The sequence below is a fragment of the Lepidochelys olivacea genome (genome assembly GCF_965140295.1).
Source record: "Lepidochelys olivacea isolate rLepOli2 genome assembly, chromosome: 7".
In the NCBI taxonomy this organism is placed as follows: Eukaryota; Metazoa; Chordata; order Testudines; family Cheloniidae; genus Lepidochelys; species Lepidochelys olivacea.
In genome coordinates this window covers 66956931-66976970 of record NC_140417.1, presented here as the reverse complement: position 1 = coordinate 66976970, position 20040 = coordinate 66956931, and the positions used below count along the sequence as shown (strand labels likewise).

At 39.3% G+C, this 20040-nt stretch overlaps 1 protein-coding gene across 11 annotated transcripts in view; it reads right to left on the bottom strand.

The window, feature by feature from the left end:
• Positions 1–20040, bottom strand: part of ZMIZ1 (zinc finger MIZ-type containing 1) — a 470647-nt gene that overhangs the window by 229731 nt on the left and 220876 nt on the right. Inside the window, exon 5 of one of the 11 annotated variants that reach the window (XM_084633918.1) lies at positions 5254–5298. The exons of the other annotated variants lie outside the window; for them this stretch is intronic. The gene's annotated coding sequence lies outside the window, so the exon portion shown is untranslated. The remainder of the gene's footprint in view (positions 1–5253; positions 5299–20040) is intronic. 11 annotated transcript variants of the gene reach the window in all.

Here is a 20040-nt window from a genome sequence, read left to right as displayed (position 1 = left end):
TACCATTTTATTACTTTTTGTCACATCTTCCCCCATGCCTTGTTTGGATCAGTATTTGGAGGAGAGGCCTCCAGGAAGGGCTAAAAGGAGTAGTGTTAGTGTAAATTTAGTAAGTCAGATTCTTCCCTGGGAATCAAAATACGAAACAAGCTCCCCAGGGGGACTGTAAGGGGGACTGTGCTGCGAGGGTGGTTTTGGAGCATGTGGATGTGTGGTGTGTGTGTTTTTTTTTTTTTTGTTTTTTTTTTGAGACAAGGCCTCTCCACTCAGGAATTCATTGATCCAACAGAGCCAGTCAGTTGACCTTCAAGAGGGGGTGGAGTCCTGACTCAGAGAATTCAACAGCAAAACTCCCATTGATATCAGTGGGATCAGCACTTCACCTATGCCATACAGCCCATCCTGAGTGAACAGTTTTCCTAATGGTGTACGGTAGGACGCATTTTAATCTTTACAACTTGATTTTAGTGTGACCAACTACAAATAATGCAAAATTAATAATGAGACTTCAAACCAAAGACTTTCAGTTTATGAAAAAAAAAAAACAGGTTGAAAACCATTACTCAGAACTATGGAAGAACTTGTAAGTTAAAAATTAAAAAAGCAGCCCTCGCACAGGCGCAATTTCCCCTTAACCCCATAAACTGCTATCCCCAAGCTCATAAATCTTTTCTGATGCTTGAAAACATCAACTACCCCATCTGGTTAGCTACTCTTTCATGAGCCAGACCTTACGGCTGTAAATGTACACAAGTTACTCTATAGCTGCCAACTATAGCAGTTTCTCATACCTTCTTCTGAAGCTTCTACTATTGCCCACGGTCAGACAAGTTACTACACCAGATGCACCACTGGCCTAATTCAATATGGCAATTCCAACCATTTTTCTCAACCTTCTGACCTTGCAACGTGTGACACAAGCAACTGAAACGTGTGGCAAATGACTGAACTGTGGATCACTTGGCTTTTGTAACATGTCTGCCATAATTGGCAGGTAACAGATTTTTAATGGTAAAACCTGCCTTAAAGATGGTTTCTCTCACTCACTGACTCTCTCATGCACCAGATATTTTTTCCCCCCCTTAAGGAAACTGAGAAAATGGAAATTCCATCATGGGATAATTATAAGGACCCCTGTCCTGGACAGTCAGCAGGGTTTGAACTCTGGATCTTCAGCTTTCCAGAACAGATCTCTACCACTTACGCTAGTGGTAGAGCAACCTTTCACCAAACTTACCCAAACCAACAAAAACAAAATTTCCACCAATAATAATCACCATTTACAGATAAGCAAAGTGAGAAAAATGACGCTTAAAAACTTACTTCAAGGAAATTCATTTTGTATATTTTCACATGTGGTATTGACAAATTGTCTTTTAATGGTTACAAACGTTTAACTTTGTATATATCAATGTTGTATAACTATTATCTGATCTCCAGCCCTCTAAAGTTCCTGCACACATCTCTGGAAAGGGTATCAGTGGGTTTGTGATGATGGAGGTGACACTGACTTAGGAGTCTACATTACCTAATTTATACCTAAAACCATTTCTGTGAATATTTGTTGAGGGGAAAAAAATGAATCCACTTTAGCTGTGTTTGTTTTATGTTAATGTTACAGCCAACAATTGTTCAATAGCATATATTAAAGGAATTTTAGAGGGTATTAAACTCCCATCTCTTGAAAAAGGCAAATTTCTGGTACATGAGTCAGGCACCATATTAAATGCTGCTTTTCATAGATCAGGAGCACTACGCTGTCTAAAATCCAGACTGAGTGGCCATATCTACACTAGAGAAATTTCTAAGAACTTTCCACCAATGCTAATATCCATTCAGTTGCACCAGTGGTAATCTTAGCAAAAAGGGATCTCTGGCTACCAAAGACACTTTATCAACTACTGTGTCGTGTTCTTCTCTCTCTCCGATGTGGAATAAAAAAAATACATGAAGCCTGTCTATACTAGGGCTGCTAATGAGGTTAACCCCAGTGGAGATGAACAGATATTGGTGATCATACAAAATTGTGACAACATGGCCTGCAAGGCTTCACTTATGTGACCCAATTTAAACCTCATCCTTACCCAGGTCCAGTACAGACAACTCAGTAGCACGTCTCGAGAAAGTTGATTTGACTGAGTTTATATCACTGAACGGAAATGTTGTTTAGGAGGAAAAGCCCTATGGCTTAAAGCTTCTAAGCAAAATAATTTTTAAAAAAATCTTTATATTCTACCATATACATAGCACGGTAAAGAAAGCAAAACTGACTGATTCCAAAAACTAAACAACAAGGCTTCACATGGCTCAGTTTTAAAGATATCATACAAGACAACAACAAATAGGTTGGGCTTTACACTGATTCTTTCTTACAGAAAAGAAATAACAAAGGTATTTAAAATTAAACAGGACATTCACAATTAATCTGTTTTTTAATTAACTTGCTCTGCTGCTGTAAGTGATTCTGCATTTACTCTCATTCTTTTGAAAATTCCAAGTGCTATTTCTGACCTGTGATTTACTGTTGCCATACATCTTTATAAGCAGTGCTTTAGTTTAAGTGGCAGTTGCATATTAATTACAAAGTTAATTATGTGCCATGTAATCATGCTGCAATTCATTAATTTACTGTACAGTGTGAAAGTATAATGCTAAACAGAAGACCTGTTGCAAGGTATTTCAGTCATTTACATTTCCATATCAAATATTCAAACTATTAACTAGAAAAAAACCTGTTCATTCCTGAGGAATCCTTCAAACAAATTATCAGCCTGACTCTGCTAACACTTACGCATGTAACTTTTGTCATGGAAGAAGTTACTCACATGTGTGAAAGTTCACAGGACTGGGACCTACATCTGAAATCAGTGAGTTTACTTCCTTGCTGTACAGAAGATCAACAGCCAAAATTTTCATTAAGTGATAAGTGATTTTAAGTGCCCAGGTTGAGATGCGTGAGACGAGTCTGATTCTCAGAGGATGGGTGGTCAGGTCGTTCTGAAAAATCAGGCTCCTTCAATACCTAAAAATCACCGGCCACATTTGAAAATATAGGTCACAGTCTTTTGCCATTCTCAGTTGTTGACTTTTTGCATATAGTACTCACCACTAGATACTTTATTAGTGGGCCTGCCTGGAATGTACTAACAATTAGAATTGACTTTTGCAATGGTCTCTAATAGGTCTCTCACCACAGATCTATGTTTACCAATAGAAATATTGAATACAAAAGTAAACAAAATGTATTTAAGAAAAAGATAATGATTTCTGGGTGAAAAATTAACTATGTACAATGCCATAAAGCTCCCTCTCTCTTCTCCCCACTTTCATTATCCCTGGAACTATCTAACTCAACCTAATCACTCGCCGCAGAAAAATTAATTTTTACAAAATTACTCTTAGTCACAAAGAGTTCTTCTTCAGCTTTGAACATTCACCTCCCCCCCACCCCTAAAGCTAACCCAATATTTCCGATTCTTCGTCAAGGAGTGCTGTTTTCCAGGACTAACTATCGTAAGTTTTAATCTTTTTCTTTTCCACAAGCTATAACTGCTTTGCAAAATGATGCTCTTTATGTGGCATTTAAAAGCAAACATCAGTAAGAGTATCTCTTCCTGAAAAACCCACCATAAAATCCACAATAAAAAGCAGCTCTGACTCTTTTTAGTAAACCATCACTTAGTGTAAGACTACAGTCAGAAAAATCACTATATAAGAAAGTGACATTCTTAGATCACCTATCTGCTCTCTGTATGTTTGAGCGATCGGTGCCTACTTTACTAACAACAAATAAATTAAAAGCAATTTTTACTAGTATTAGCCCTGCAGAATCAAAACACCTAGTGAGTGAGCTGGATTCTATTCTGGCTCCGGCATCAGGAACAGAATTGTCAGCCAACCTTTGATTGCAGAATCTTTATTACCAATTACTATATTCGAAGTCCAAAGGAAAGTCAGCTTGATAATCAGATCCAAGTTTAAGTTTGCAGCACTGGAAGTTACAAAAAGTGCTTTTTCTCTTTTGAACTGAACAAGTTTCATTTTTATCACTGAAAAAGGATAGAGATCCTGCACTGTTTTTTATAGAGGAATTGTGACATTTAAATTTAGACTGTAAAGTATTTTCTATCTTCAAATTGTTATTGTTTGATGGGGGAAGTTACAACTGGGATCGAAATATACATATATAAATATACACTATATATGTGTGTGTATATGTATCTCAATTAGTCGCTGCCAACACAAAACACATAATTGATTTCTTATTTCTACTTGGAATCTATGCAAGAATGTTTTAGATGATTTTTTTTCAGACATTAGTGAACATGGACGTACGCAACCCAGGAAATACTTTTTAAAAATTGTTAATTTCAAGCTCTTTTAGAAAAAGGAAACAATAAGTGTTTTGGGCAATACAGAAGAAAAAAGACAAATCTGTACAGACATTCATTTCACTTTCACAGTTGAATGAAATATCAAAATAGCTAAGAAAAATGAAAATATGGGACAGTCTCTCATTTAGAAACAGCCACAAAAGTTTCAGATTTATATATGAAGTAGGTATATTGCTGAACTGCTTAATATAATTCTGGTATATAAACAGCTGGTTTACAGATACTACATATTCACAGCTGCCTTCGGTTTGTATTTTGGATCAGATACCTGCTGCATAGTCATAGAGGGCACATGATGTGGGAAGGCATATATCTAAATTTTTAATAGAGAACCCAACAGTGTGTGACCTAATGATATGATGCATGAAGATACCTCCAAAGAATACCAAAAACAAAAACACAGCTTTTAAATGATCTAAATGGTCTATGACAGGAGATATATTAGTTCCCTATCTTGCAAAAGATGAAAGTAAATAGATGAAGTCTGGGGTGTTCAAACAAGTCTAGGGGAACTAGCTGAATTTCAGGGGGATTCGGGTGTCTAACTCCCTTAGGCTTCTTTGAAAATCCTGCCCCTATTTTTGACTGAAAGTGACAAATTTTCGTTAATGAATATTTCTCCCTACCTTTGTAAGAAGCAAGTTTATAAGAACTCTAGGGAGGCTGATGAAAATTATTTCACAAAAAGCACCTCATGAGAAGTTATGTGGGACAACTCAAGAAACTTTTATATTCATCACAGCTTTTCTTTTGGACATTGTAATCTGTAGCGAGATGCTATCTCTTAGCAAACCCCAATAGTGACATTCCAATCTGAGGCAAATTGAAATAAAGTTTCAAACTGTTTCCATGTACCAACTTCAGCTGTAGTTAAGGTGTCCTTCCACACACGTAGCAAGTTGATCTATAAAACCAAAAAGAGATTATACTCTAAAAGAAGAATCCCAATATATTTCTACTTAAATTATTTTATTAAGAAACACACATCTAAAGAAGCCTCAATTCTAATACCTCTGTAGCCATAGCTTCCTATGTACTCGGGTTCTTAAACTGTATAAAGCACTGTGACATCTGAGCATATAAACGTTTCAAAAACAGCTAAGTAATTTAGGACCCTACAGGATTGTCTACACTTACAACGCCGCAGCGCATCAGTGCGGCTGTGCCGTGTAGCACTTCATGAAGACGGGAGTCGGCATAGGTACTCCACCTCCACAAGAGGCAGTAGCTATGCCAACGGGCGAAGTCCTCACTTCAACATAGCACTTTCTACACCATGGGTTAGGGCAGTATAACTACGTCGCATAGCAGTGTGGATTTTCCACACTCCTGAGCAATGTAGTTATACCAACAGAAGTTGGAACTGTAGACCAAGCCTAGGTGTTATTGACTTTTAGTGAGATTTAGGTGCCCAAGACCCATATTTTTAAAGATATTTAGGTGTTGCTGTGCTCAGACTTGCAATGCCTAACTGATTTAGGAGCCTAAAACTCATTTAAGTACCTAAGTGACTTTTGAAAATGGGAATTAGGCTCCTAAATCATCTTTCTGCTTTCAAAATTTTTACCCATAGTTCACAAAGGAACGTGGGAAGCATTGCGACATTCATTCAGTAGAATTAGCTCTACCAAAATAAAAATTAATAGAATAAAATTTCTGAAAGAAAAGGATCCTAAAGGAGCTGAAAGAAAAGGAGCCTGATCCTTGGTTTTCAGTTCAAGGGAACTAAACCTCAAACCTGAAAATTCCTGTTTACAATTACAGAAATATTTCTATTTTAAATATAAATGAGCAAAATTCTATTTGCCCACTAGTAAAATGTAAGTACTATTTATTGCCAATTGTCATCATGGTAAGGGGCTGGTGACTAGACTTTGTTCTAGAGGTGCTAAGTTTTACAAGGCATATACACACATACACAAGATCATCATATATTATAGGGTGAGAAGAATCTGTCCAGCAGTTAGGATGCTACGCCAAGGATTTGGGAGACCGAGCTCCGTTCCCAACTCTGCCTTTCTTTGTGACCTAGGGCACATCTGTACAGTGAAGCAATGTGCACTACAGTCATGTGATTTGTAAAGTCCACTAAAAGTTCCCCAGAACACTTTGGACTAGGGAACTTTTTGTATGCACCAGCAGGGTCTATGTGAACCAATTACTGCACACCACAGTGTCCTTTAGAAATCAAACCCTCATCGTGTGCATTGCCATACTATGCAGACATGCCTTCAGTCTTCCTGTGCCTCGGTTTCCCATCTATAGAATGAGGATAATAGCACCTTCCTACCTCACATGGGTGTTATAAGAGTAAATACATCAAAGATTGAGTATCAAAGACAGATACTACAGTAATGGGGGGAATCTGTTAAAAATAGATACAAAGTTGAATGACAAAAATTCATTTCAACAGAATTTCCTACAAGTAAGTTGTTAGCCGAGAGTGCCACCTATACTTTTTTGTAGTCCCTTATGCTTTATTAATTACCTTTAATTACACAAAAATTGAAGGCACACAGATTATTCAGGCCCTTAGCCCCTATCAAGGAGGTGATTCTAGTACAAAATTCCAAAGAGCACAAAAAACATTGAAGTTTGGGCATAACCATTAAGACATTCTATTTTTGCCAGACTATACTCTGAACAGCGGACAGTACTGCTGATTTACAACTCTAAAAGTAAACAGAATTGCAAATCTCTCACACAAATCTTCCTTATCACCCTACTAGGGATGTGCAGGCATGTAATGAATTCCCTGGAATAGACAGATCACCACCTCCTCTCACCTTCCCGAACACAACACTTGCGCTTCTAATTTGCTGGCGGATTGCTGCTTAGCTGTCCTTCTGTGTCTGTTATGCTCAAACGGTTTACAGCTCATTCAAAGGAAGTCTAATATATACCAACTGCTGTTTACAAAGCAATCTTTAGCTCTGTGCTGATTACCAACCACTGGGCAATCAAGATGATACACTCTTTTACTTAATTATTGGCATCTGGATGAGCAGCATTATTGTTAAACAAGAAAGGGCTCTGTTGTTTAGCAGTTCCCAGTGAATCTGAAATGTTAAGATATGTTATTAAAGGACTTATTTCCACTAATGAAACTCTAAAACCAATTTTCCCCTTCAATCATTTTTAATGTTAACTAGAGTTAGGCCCAAACCACAAATCTGGATCTGATTGCCTCAGAATTGAACAGTTTGTGTCCATTTCTGATATTGAACATGTGAGCTGCTGCAACTTAATTTCTGTCCACTATGCATCTAGTTTTTATTCGCATTCAGGTAGCTGTTGCAATGCAAAACTAGAAGGAAGATGAAGTACCTGCTGCATGGAACTTAAAATCTAAATTATACAGCTGGAATTGTTCAGATAATATGCAGTATATGGAGAACTGGCAACATCATATTCCAAACAAGAGAAGCACATTTCTTATCAATTTAGGAAGTCACCCCTTTTATGATGTGATTTTATGTTGAAATTATTTTTCGCTAACACTGCTGCATTAATCCCCCCGTCAAAGCCTTCTCCATAGGCCTGACTTTTCCTAAACTCTTCCCATCATGCTTGGTAGCTCCTAGGGTTTCTTCCCTCTTGAGCTCACTTTTCCCAGAGATCTACTGCCACCAGCCTTACATAAAAGGTGGAGTCTAATAAGCCACTTCTACCTCAATTTAATTAACCTGTAGCCTACTACAGAGCTCCCTCACCCGCTAAGAAGGTGATGTAATAGGAGAAACATTTCACTCTCAAAACGTGCGAGTGCCCTCTAGTGAGAGTCCCCAAAGAGGATATCAGACCCTCCACTTGTTTCAGCCGAATGTGTAAGAAAGTGGCAGTGGTCTGCTCTATTGGGTATGCAATTATTATAATATTGTCCCATAACGCATCATCAAGCATGGAAAAGCATTACCAATCATCAGTGGACTCTATAGATAGTACTGATAGCTCAGAAAATTGGCACTAATATCTTTTGTCTGGCTAAAGAAACCACAAAACTAATGCAAAGTTAAAAAGAGTCAACATGGACCCATTTTACTGCTGCATAAGGGCTACTTGCTGAGCAATGTTGGAAGCCTAGGCTCAGGATGTATATAGAAACACAGGGCATAGACCTGGAAGGCATCTCCTGGGTCAGTGAAACCAGTCTCCTGGGATCATAAGCAACTGCATCATACAATCCCATTCATAAATTTATCACACTCCATCTCAAAACTAGTTAGGTGGTTTATACACACTATTCCTATTGGAAGGCTACTCCAGAACCTCACTCCTGTCGTGGTTTATATTGGTTAATATTAGGCTTGACAGAATTTGATTTTTTAAAATAATTTTGATGGATAATATCAATGTTTACTTATAAGCCTTTTTTATTTTTATGAATTAAAATTTTCTCAGTTGTGGGAAATTATTTGGAGGGAGGAAGAGTCAGACAATGACAGTATACATTCAAAAAGTTAAAGCTTTGTAACCATTAAAACACAAACTGTCAACATCATATGTCAACATTTTAGCCATAATTATACCATAGTAAGTTCTCAAGCAGAATTTTTCTTACTTTGCTTACCTATAAACTATGTTTATCATCAATGGAAATACTTTTTCATTGGTTTTTGTGTGCATGGGAAATTGACATTTATCGACATTTACCAATAAAAATCTAATCCTTCCAAGCATAGTTAATGGGATGCAGTACTGGTTAATACAAGTAAAAGTTTAATGAGACATGTGCACAAACTGGTACACTTCTTCTCTTCATATGAGACATTTTGTAATGCTCAACTGTAATCTATCAACATACCCGATCGTGTTGTGCAGGAAAGTTAAACTATTATTGTGTGAACAGATGCAGATAACACACTAAGCAAGTAAAATGTGGTGTATGACTGCCAAATAGGTAAACTGAGAAATTCCATGTCTTACTGATTCAGGCTCCAAAACTGCGATCCATCTATTTATAAATATTTATAATATTATATAAATATAATATTTATTATTATTAATATCCATCTATAATATTTATTCACTTACTGTAATCATGAATCTTGTAGTATGCCTGGCACTGCTTGCAGCTGATACCTCAGGGTACTATTCTAACTTACTGTAGATCTTTTTCGTCAGCTCGTAATGGCAGTACTTTCTAGACTAAATAGCATCCATATCCACCCTTGTTAGTAATATATAAATAAAAATATAAGAATATTTTAAACTAAGAACTTGGATGGATTGGGGAGTGTGTTTATCTGTTTGGACTGAGATCTAGAAGAAACACATGAAAAAAAATAATTATCTAATGGCCACTAATAAACATGGTTTGAGCATTGGCCTGTTAAACCTAGGGTTGTGAGTTCAATCCTTGAGGGGGACCATTTAGGGATATGGGGCAAAAATTGGGGATTGGCCCTGCTTTGAGCAGGGGGTTGGACTGGATGATCTCCTGAGATCCCTTCCAACCCTGATAGTCTATGATTCTATAACCGTACTCTGGGAATGGCAGTTACACCATTTGCACAAAGGAGCAATACAAGCCATTATACACTGACAGTCTTTATGCTCTACATTTTGTGGGAAGGTGTGGGGTGCCAGGGAAAGCTGAATTACAGCAAGCTGTCCATTGAAGAACATGGAATAACTCACACATGTAAGTGGTGGGTGTTGAATCATTGGATGGGTAACAGAATCTCACAGGCGGTTGTGCAACTGTATACATGGTGCTGGCCAGAAAGTTTCTGTGCAAATGATTTTCATACAGAAAGCGCATTATCTGCAAAATCAAAATATTCCAAAGGAAATATTCAAGTTTTCCTTGGAAAAATGTCCCCAGCTCCACATCTCCTCGGCAGCCCACCTGGACTTCCAGGCTGCCTGGCTCCAAAACAGCCCACTGGATGGACCGACTTGGAGCCATGGCTCTCAGTGCTCCCAACTCCTTAATATCCCGAAAGTCTTAGGAGCCCCAGCTCCCAAGTTCCCCAAGCTCCCTAGCTCAGGAGCCTTGGAAACATTTTGATGTTGTTTTGGCTTTTTCTAAACAAAACTGCAGAATTCCTGTTTTGTAGAAAGTTTCAAATTTTTGGTTTTGTGTTTTGTTTTGGATATTTTTTTTCTTTTCTTTTTTAATTTTTGAATTTCCCATGTAACAGGAATTCCAGTTTCTGTCCAAGTCTAGGTGTAAACCACTTCTCACGAAGCTGTTGTGACGCAAACTATCAACTGGATATTTACTGGACTGACTGAAAGGAAGGCATCCAGAAACCACTGTCACTGTCAAAATAGCAAAATTAGGCAAGTCCCCAACACACTGAATACCTTCTATAAAGTGTAAAAAATAGCTAAACCTGTTTTTCTGAAAATCTCCTTTTCAAAGGGAAGGATGGGACATTTTGCATCAAGCTCTCACCAAACATGAATGTTCATTAACGTGTAACTATCTTACAACAGGAGGGCTTATGACAGGAAAAGTTGACAATTTTGAATTATAACTATGGAGTAAACCAGCGGTTCTCAAACTGTGGGTCACAACCCCATTTTAATGGGCTCACCAGGGCTGGCTCAGACTTGTTGGGGCCTGGGGTTGGGACTGAAGCCAAAACCCAAGGGCTTCAGCCTGGGTGGCGGGGCTCAGGCTACAGGCCCCCTGCCTGGGGCTGAAGCCCTTGGGCTTTGGCTTTGGGCTGTCCCCACCCCAGGACGATGAGGCTCAGGCTTTGGCCCTGCCACCCGGGCAGCTGGGCTCAGGCTTCGGTCCTCCTCCTGGAGTCATGAAATAATTTTTTTTTGTCAGAAGGGGGTCACCGTGCAATGAAGTTTGAGAACCTCTGGAATAAACAAAACAAAGTCTTTACAGCTGAAGGAGAAAATGCTTTTCTGTATTGCATACATTCATGCCCTATTTGTGTTATGTATTTCCTAGGCTGGGTATCAGAATAAATGTATTCAATTGATGGCTCATGGGATCTTAATGGGAGATGGAGGCTTTCACTTCTAGGTCAACAGTTCAAATGCAGTCTAAGTCAGCAGTGACCAAACATTGTTACCATCTGCCTGTTCAGTGGCCTATATGAGATGAGTTGGGTTGATGGCCTCTGTTCTGTTCTTAGTGGGCCGGAATCCATGTCACAGAAACCACCATCACAAGTGGCCCTAACTGGGAGTTGCAGCAGAGAGGTCATGGACTGAACGAGTGCAAAGGTTGAATGCACGGATTAAGGATGCAGGCTGTGACGCATGGCTAGAAAGGGTTAAACAGCTTGCAGGCTGAATGACCCAAAGTCCACTTTTAAAGTCATGTTAGAAAGGTATGTGAATGATAATTAGGGCCATTCATGTTAAATAGGCTAGAACTTTGAAATGCAAACCTATATTGTTAGAAGTAATACTAATTGTGTGTATCTTAGATGCTACCCATAAACAGACAGTTCCTGTCTCTCACTATAACTATTGATTCAGAGATCAAAAGGGAATATTAACATTTAGTTGAATCATGGGTAAAATAATGTCACTGTCTATATGTCTCTTTAAAGTTTGTAATAGACTACCTAATGGATAAATTGCCCTATATTAATGTGTGTAACTAATTACTGGTGTTTAGAAAGCAAAAGGTTACATCAAAAGCCTATTGTTTAACAAGGACTGTGTGGTCAAGTGGATGCTAGTACACTGTATAAAAAGACCCTTGGGTCCTCATCCTGTCCATCTCAGATCTGCTTAAACTTCATCAGGGGAAGTTTGAGTCGCAAGACTGAGGTCCCAGTTACGCTGGTACACCCTGAATATGATATTTGGACATTGGACTATAACCTATTAACTCAAAGGAACTCTTTACAACTAAAAGCTCACCATCTCTGCTATGAATCTGAACCTCAATGGATTGAACTCATGTCTGTATGTATAATGATCTTTAAACCATATTCTCGCTCTGTTGTTTTTTAATAAATTTTAGTTTAGTTAATAAGAATTGGCTGTAGCGTATATTTGGGTAAGATCTGAAACATTCATTAACCTGGGAGATAATGTGTCTGATCCTTTGGGATTGGTAGAACCTTTTCTTTTCTATGATGAAATAAGATTTTCAGAAATCATATTTGACTTAGGTAGCTCACGAAAGCTTATGCTCAAATAAACTGGTTAGTCTCTAAGGTGCCACAAGTACTCCTTTTCTTTTCAAGGGAACTGTGTTGCTTGGACTTCTGAATAACCAGTGAGGTGATAAAGAAGCTGTTTTATGCTGGCTTGGTGAATCTAAGTATTGGAATATCCACCAGCCTTTTGGAGTTTATCTGCCCCATTATTTGCAGTTCACCCTGACTGACATAGCTGGCCCCCACTAGGACCCCGGTCACACAGGCCCTTTAGATCAGGGTTAAGGTACTTGGGTCCTTGTTCTCTGGATAAAGAGCATTTCAGTCTCCTGAGCTTACAGTGACATGCCTATCACAAGAACGGAAGTCATATAAAAATGGAAACAATCGAATAAAGGAAGTTTATAATTTAATTTAAATTTAGCCATTCAATAGGTACCCATTTCCTTTATAACCAGCTGGGGGTATATATATATGTAGGCCGATTTTGTGTCTTACAAAACCACATCATTAAATATCAATACCATGCCTCAGATTTCATCCAGCTTGAAGGACAGAGGAATGATGCTACGGACATGTTAACATGGCCACAGCCATACCACAACCACTACAAACCAAAGCCACTAGGGTTTTATGTAGTAGGCACTGAAAGTCACAAACACAGCTAAGATTTAAATAGTCAGTCTTGGAAGGACTGGTAGTGAAAATACTAAATATTGAGCCAAAACTATTTGTCAACCTCCTTGTAAAATTTACCATAAATTGCTGCTTATTGAAGTTTCACTTAACAAAACTACACATAAGGCTAGGGGGCTGTATTCCCTCAGGAAAGAAAGAAAAACTAATTATATTTTTTCTATCTGTACTTGAAGCCTGTAATTCACTTCCTGGAAAATGACAGCCTTTCAAAGATTTGCACTGTCTTTGGCGTGGCAGCAGATGGATGAGTGCATATGCTGCAAGAAAGAGGAGGAGCCAACAAAGGGAGTCAGAAGAGGTCCTCACAAACAATGGAAAATTATTTTAGCCATCAAGTTTTAATCTCCAATTAACTTCTGTTTCAAGACAGGCTGTGGAGAAACAGCTATGGATAGTTCAGATCCTTTAGAGTGGATTCTAAAAAGAGAGTGGGTCAGTCCAAGGATGTAGGTAAATCACTAACTTTTTAATGTCCTGCCCACGTAAGTACCAACCAAAGTGTAGGTGTGTCTTGTTCACAACACATATTGGAGGCCAGATCACTCCTCCCCTTCAGCCTTTGAGTCACTTACTGTGCAATTCTTCCTTACCTCACTGAGTGAGCAATTCCTTTCCCAGTGAGTCTCATTCACCTACTGTAGCACTGGGGCTGCCAATTTTGGTTGGATGTATTCCTGGAGGTCTCATCACACCACATAATCTTTAATTAAAGATTAATCTTTCATTCCTGGAGGCTCCAGGCCAATCCTGGAGGGTTGGCAACCCTATATGGTACCATCTGTCCTGCAGCATCACCCTAGTTAATTAAGATTTCCTAATTGCCAGGAATGCAGTGTAGTTTCATGATAGGACATGATACTGGATGACAGAAGACCTGGGTCCTGTTCCCAGGTCTGCCACTTACTGGCAAATCACTTCACCTCTCCACCCTTATGTTTCCCCTCCCACCCTTTGTTTTACCTAGACAGACTATAAATTCTTTGGGCTCAGGACTGTCTCTTGCTAGGCCTTTGAACAGTGCTTAGCACAATGAGACCCTGATCTTAACTGAGGCCACGAGGCACTAATATAATATGAACAATAATGTTATCTGTACACCATCTCTCCATTGTTAGGTCACAGCATAACCTAAATTGATGCCCATAATTCATTGAAATTACTAGGGTAAAGAGAATTGTGAAAATCTCTGCATCTTTAGCAACCACCCCCAAAAGCCTGTCTATGGTGCATTCAGCACTCTAATACTTACCTTACACTGAGCTAAGCAGCGCCTCTAAGATTGCCAGCTCTCATTCTGTGATGAACCCAGCATGCGCGATTGCTGGTGACAACACATCAAACTGGGAGCGCCTCCGAGTAATGAGTCAGCCATTTTCAATCTGGGCAATACAGCATAATAGTGAACACAAATGAACCCCTCCGAATAAGGGACCGTGTTTCAGCAGGGGACTATGGCGCCTGAAATTGTCATCAGTGCTGTGCACACTGCAACATTATACTGAAGTAGGAGACAATGAACCTAGTGAGACCGGCTGTCACCGAACCTAGGGGGGGAAAAAGTAATTTTATGGGAGTGTGTTGAATTGCCTCACTTAGCTTGGCTATTGGGAAATATTCAATATGTACTGCTAAAGGTGAGGATATTCAATTTCCAGGCCACCTTTAGAAATAAGAGACACACTTCTACCCTTTAAAATTGCTCCCAGGAAGCTAGCCCTTTTTACAATGCTCATCACTCATTACACAAAGTTATGATTTTCTGTCCTCTAGTAACAGTACCATGTAGCCCCTTGCTAAATCACCAGGAAACACACAGTATTAAGAGTTATGTTTAAATGTTCAGCTATTTAAACATCTTTGCTGTTTTAGTAAAGCAAAAGAAACCAAAAACTGTACACCTAACTAAGGTCCCACATAGACAAGTGCATCATCAGCTGAATATAATCCAGATACAGACCCATTATCACACCCCTAAAGACACACAAAGCTGCTGCAGGTAAGTCTATCAAGTCATTTTATTGTAGTCTGCTTTTGTATTTACTGGGAGTTAGCTCACTGAGGAGCCAATACTGTGGTGCCAAACCAAGCAGAACATGTGAATTGCTGAAGACACAAGTGAATTCTGGAGCCTTAGCTAGCTGGTCATTTGTATACTGGCAAGGTGGGAGACCTCTGATAGACAAGGTCCAATCTACGCTACACAGTCAACTGTGTTTGCAGCTTGCAGCATGTTAGACTGAACTGTGTCCTCCAAACTGTGCTAAAGTCTTCTAGTCTAAGAGACAATCTATTTGACCACAGCACATTACATTTGCTGACCTCCCACCAGCAAAATGCCTAATGTGATGAACTAGGAGATAACTGCATTATTCTTATGAATATAATTGGTGGTTCTGTTTTCCTGTATCAATTTGCCTGCCTGAGTGCACAAAGTTTAATCAAAGGAGACTGTAAAGGGGTTGTAAGAATGGAGCAGGAAAAGTGAAACAATGACAGATAAAAACAGCCTCAGGTACACAACTGCAAAACAACTGAGGGAACAATGGGGCTATCCCAGTGGCTGAGACCCTAAAGATCAAAGGATCTTGACCAGATAAAAGGTAGTCCTGGCAGAAAAAAAGGGGGGGGAGGAGTGGTCAGCATTCCATGAGGCTGACACAGAGCTGGGGTAGAGGCAGGAGCTGCAGGCAGGCAGGCTGTCTAAGCAGGACCTAAGCATCTAGGCCAGGAGAAGCTAAAAGGCTGGGTAAGGTCCATGAGGTTACATCTTTTTTTGTGTTGAAGCCATGTCTCTCACTACTGTAGTCCTACGGGTAACATTAAACAATACTGTCTGGGAAGTCTATGTAATCCCTGTATATTTTGCACTAGGCCAAAGAGAAGTCACCAGTACAGTTCAAACACCAGTCGGAACTACTTAAGTAGGCCTTGTTGGTACTTAGACTGCAAACTTAGCCTCTTCTGTGCCTAGTGGCACAAGACCATTTTCCCCACAGTGGTCTGTCCACAGCAAGATGTCTGACTCCATCATCAGTTCTCTCGATGACAGCAGCATCCTTTCAGATTGTCCTGTGATAGGTCAGTCTTTGTCCTCCATGCCTTCTCTTTTCTTTAGGTGGAATCCAATCTAAGATGTACCTTGTGCTTCTGTGACAGGCTAGCCTGATGACATGGCCAAATGACCGTAGCCATTCCTTTCTAATTATTGAATCCACAGTTTGCTAACCCATGCAGGGCAGCACTTCCACAGTGGTTACACAATCTCTCCAATACGTTTCCAAGATTTGAACACTTGTGGAACGCATTCAGCTTTCTGTTGTGTACTTCCACCTTCTGCCACATTTCTGAGAGAGACAATAGTATTTTAAGGACAATAATCATTTTAGTGTGTGGATGTATCTTCTTAAGCTTCCAGGCGTTTGACAAATGGAAAAACGATCCACTGCCTTCACTTTTTTAGTGAGCTGGCCTTTAGCAGATATTGTACTTCCAAGACAAACAAAGTCATCAACTCTTTGGTACTCTTCTCCATCATTTACACATACACCAATGTAAACAACATTCTCTCCTATCTCCATGGCTTTGGTCTTCTGCACATTGATTTAAAGTCTCACTTTAGCAGCTTCTGCCTTTATGCTCCTGAAGAGTCTTTTCATTCCATCCAATTTGGTATCCAGTATGACTATATCATCTGACAAATCCAAGTCTCACAGCTTATCTCTTGCCTGAATACCACCAGTGTCCTTGGCAGCAGCCATTGCTCTTCTCATCACAGTCTATGACAATACCGAAGAGAAGTGGGGACAGTATGCAATCTTGCCGTATGCCAATAACAATCTTAAACCATTCGGTGTCTCCATTCTGTATTGATGTAGCACACAGACTCATTGTACGAAGCTTTTATCAAATTAACCATATTTGCTGGAATTCCTTAGTGTCTCAGGATCTTCCAAGGTGCTTCTCTGAGGACAGTATCACTTGCTTTTCTAAAACCAAGGAAAAACATCTTCTGCTGGTATTCTAAGCCTTTCTCAATAAGTCATCTCCAGATAAAAATCTGGTCTCAACATGACCTACCAGAGTGAAATCCAGCCTGTTCTTCTCTGAGTATCAGAGTACCATCACCAGCAGTTTTCATCCCTATTAAAAATGATCATGCAAAACACATTTACGGGAAGAGATAAGAATGTCATCCCTTTCCAGTTATCACAAATAAGATGGTCCTCCCTCCTCTTAAGAAATTTTGCGGATAACACCTCTTTTCCAATCTTTAGGAGAAATCGCCTTCTCCCAAAACAGTCCATACAACCTGCACGTGTAATTCACCATCACTTCCTCTCTAAGTTTTAACATTATAGCATCTCTCTTAGCACAGCCTGGTGCTTTAACATTCGTCAGTCAGTTTATGGCCTCAGTTACTTCCTCAAAGGTGATTACTTCTAGAGATAAAGGCAAGTCCTCTATTTCTACACATCTCTCACAAAGTGCGTTAGTGGTTCTGACTGGTTGAGCAGAGTCTGGAAATATTCCATCCATTGGGCTCTCTGTCCTTCCTCTGCAACACAAAGTGTGCCATCTTGTGCATTCACAGTGCCACAATGGTTTGAGAACTATGACCTCTGTTGTTTAGAAACTAGAAAAACCTTTTTAGAACTCCCTCTCTTCTATGTCTCCTCAGCTTCTCCTGCTTTATTTTCCATCCATTCTTTCTTATTTCTTCTGGCTCATCTTTTAAGTTCCATGGCTTTGTCTGCAATATTCTTGTTGCAGAATAGCTCTTTTACTGCTCTCTCATTCTTTTTGAATTCTCTTTTTTAATTTTTGCCTCTCTTCACCAAGCCTCCATATATTTGGTTGGAGACATTCTTCTTTCTTAGAAGCCCCACTGTGGTCCTGGCTGCATCCACACTCGCTTCTTTCTTCTTTTTCTTCTTTGTCCTCCATCAGTGTCTAACTCTTCAGATCCATTGTTAAGTTTCAGCTTGAAATGTGCCATAACTGCTGGATCTACTAACTTCATAGTATCATACAAACCCTCCCCACCTTGCGTGGTGTTACCTTCCTTCGTTTTATTTGGATTAACCCAGTAAGAAGATGGTAGTCACTTCCAACACCGTCAGTCTTACACACCCTGGGATCCAACAGTGAACTTCTCCAGTGCCTATTAATGGCAACATGAGCGGTTTCTGGATAAAACCATCATGTTTATGACCATCAGTTTATGACTTTCCTTGTGTGGAAATAATGTACCACCAAAGCAAAGACTGCACAGGCCAAAGAGTTCAACAAAACATTATCCATTGGCAGCCTGCCCTGGGTTGCCATATCTGCCCATAATGCGTCCATACCCCCAGTATTATAATGACTAACCCTGTGCATTTAGATCTCCCATGAGGTTAACAATGCCAAATTACTGATCTTGCCAAGGATGCTCTGCAATCTTTCATAGACATAATCTTTGACCTGTTCAGCGCTTTCATTTGTTGGTGGATAACACTAAATCACCGTTCCTTTTTCATGGTTTGTCACAAGAATTTATCTGATGGGTCCCAGCATGTTGTAACCCATGTGCTGCTCTAAGAGTGAGTGAACTGCAGAATTCTATCCCAGAAACACCTGTGGCGGTAAACTTGATGAGACCCTGCGAAGGGAGAGCAGTACAGCTAACCCAGTAATTGTCACACACACACACACCCATGCAATTTAGTCCAGTATCATGTCTCAGTAGTGACCAGAACCACAAACATCAGAGGCAGAAACCTTGAACCATCAGAAACCTTGTAGTGGATAATACTAGAATAAGTAGAATAAGCTTCAGGGAGGCTGGGCAGAAACTATCACTGAGAGAATGGCCTAAACCATATGATTTTACATAAACTCACATTTTTCAAAAATCCTCCCTAATGTAACTGTATACGTCCATATTAATGTTAATACCAAATCAGTTTCTGAATCTGGCTAAATTATTTGACTAATAATCTTGTGGCAATGAGTTCTATATGTTAATTATGCATTGTGTAAAAGTGTATTCTTTTATCAGTTTTAAATTATTTTGCCTTTCAGTTCATGAACTGTGCACCCTTCCTGTATTATGAGAGAGGGTAAGCAGGAGGGCCTGATTTACCTTCTTAGGTCATTCATTATTTTGTACACCTCTATCATATATCCCAGTCTTCCTATTCGAAACTAAACAGTCCCAATCTGCTATTTCTCTCAATTTATCACTAATCCTTTTCTACTACAACTTTTTGATGACCAGAACAGGACACTTTATTTCAGATGAGGATGTACCATTGTTTTATTAATGTCATTATGCTATTTTCAGCATTACTGTCCATTCCTTTACTCAGTTCAAAGTCACCTAAGTTCCATTTTCACTACTTTCTTGTAAGGTTCTTACATGCCTTTTTAACTTCTATTCTTAATTAAGAATCCAATTACATTAACAAAAACCCCTCTTCATAAACACTCACCTTGTTACAACGTTCAAATGCTTTTTAATGGGAGACTTGAACAAACAATGGAATTTGTCTTTGTTGACAATGACAACCTGTGACCACATCATACTTGCCCCCTACATAACTAGTAATTAGAGTGCTACAAGTACTATATCACTACTTATGCTGGAGAGCTTCTTTGAAATCTGTGTCTGGCTACTAATTATGATCTCCCCCCTACCCTCGGATATACAGACTCTATGAAATATGGAAGGCAAACTAATTAAAATTTGACAGATTCCATCTTCAAGACAAGCCTCCCAAGATAACAATTTTCCTATTATTACTGAGGAGCTTGATCTCTCTTTTCACAAAGGCACCTTGTCTCCAACTCCCCAAATGTCATAGCAAGTGGTTTATGTTATG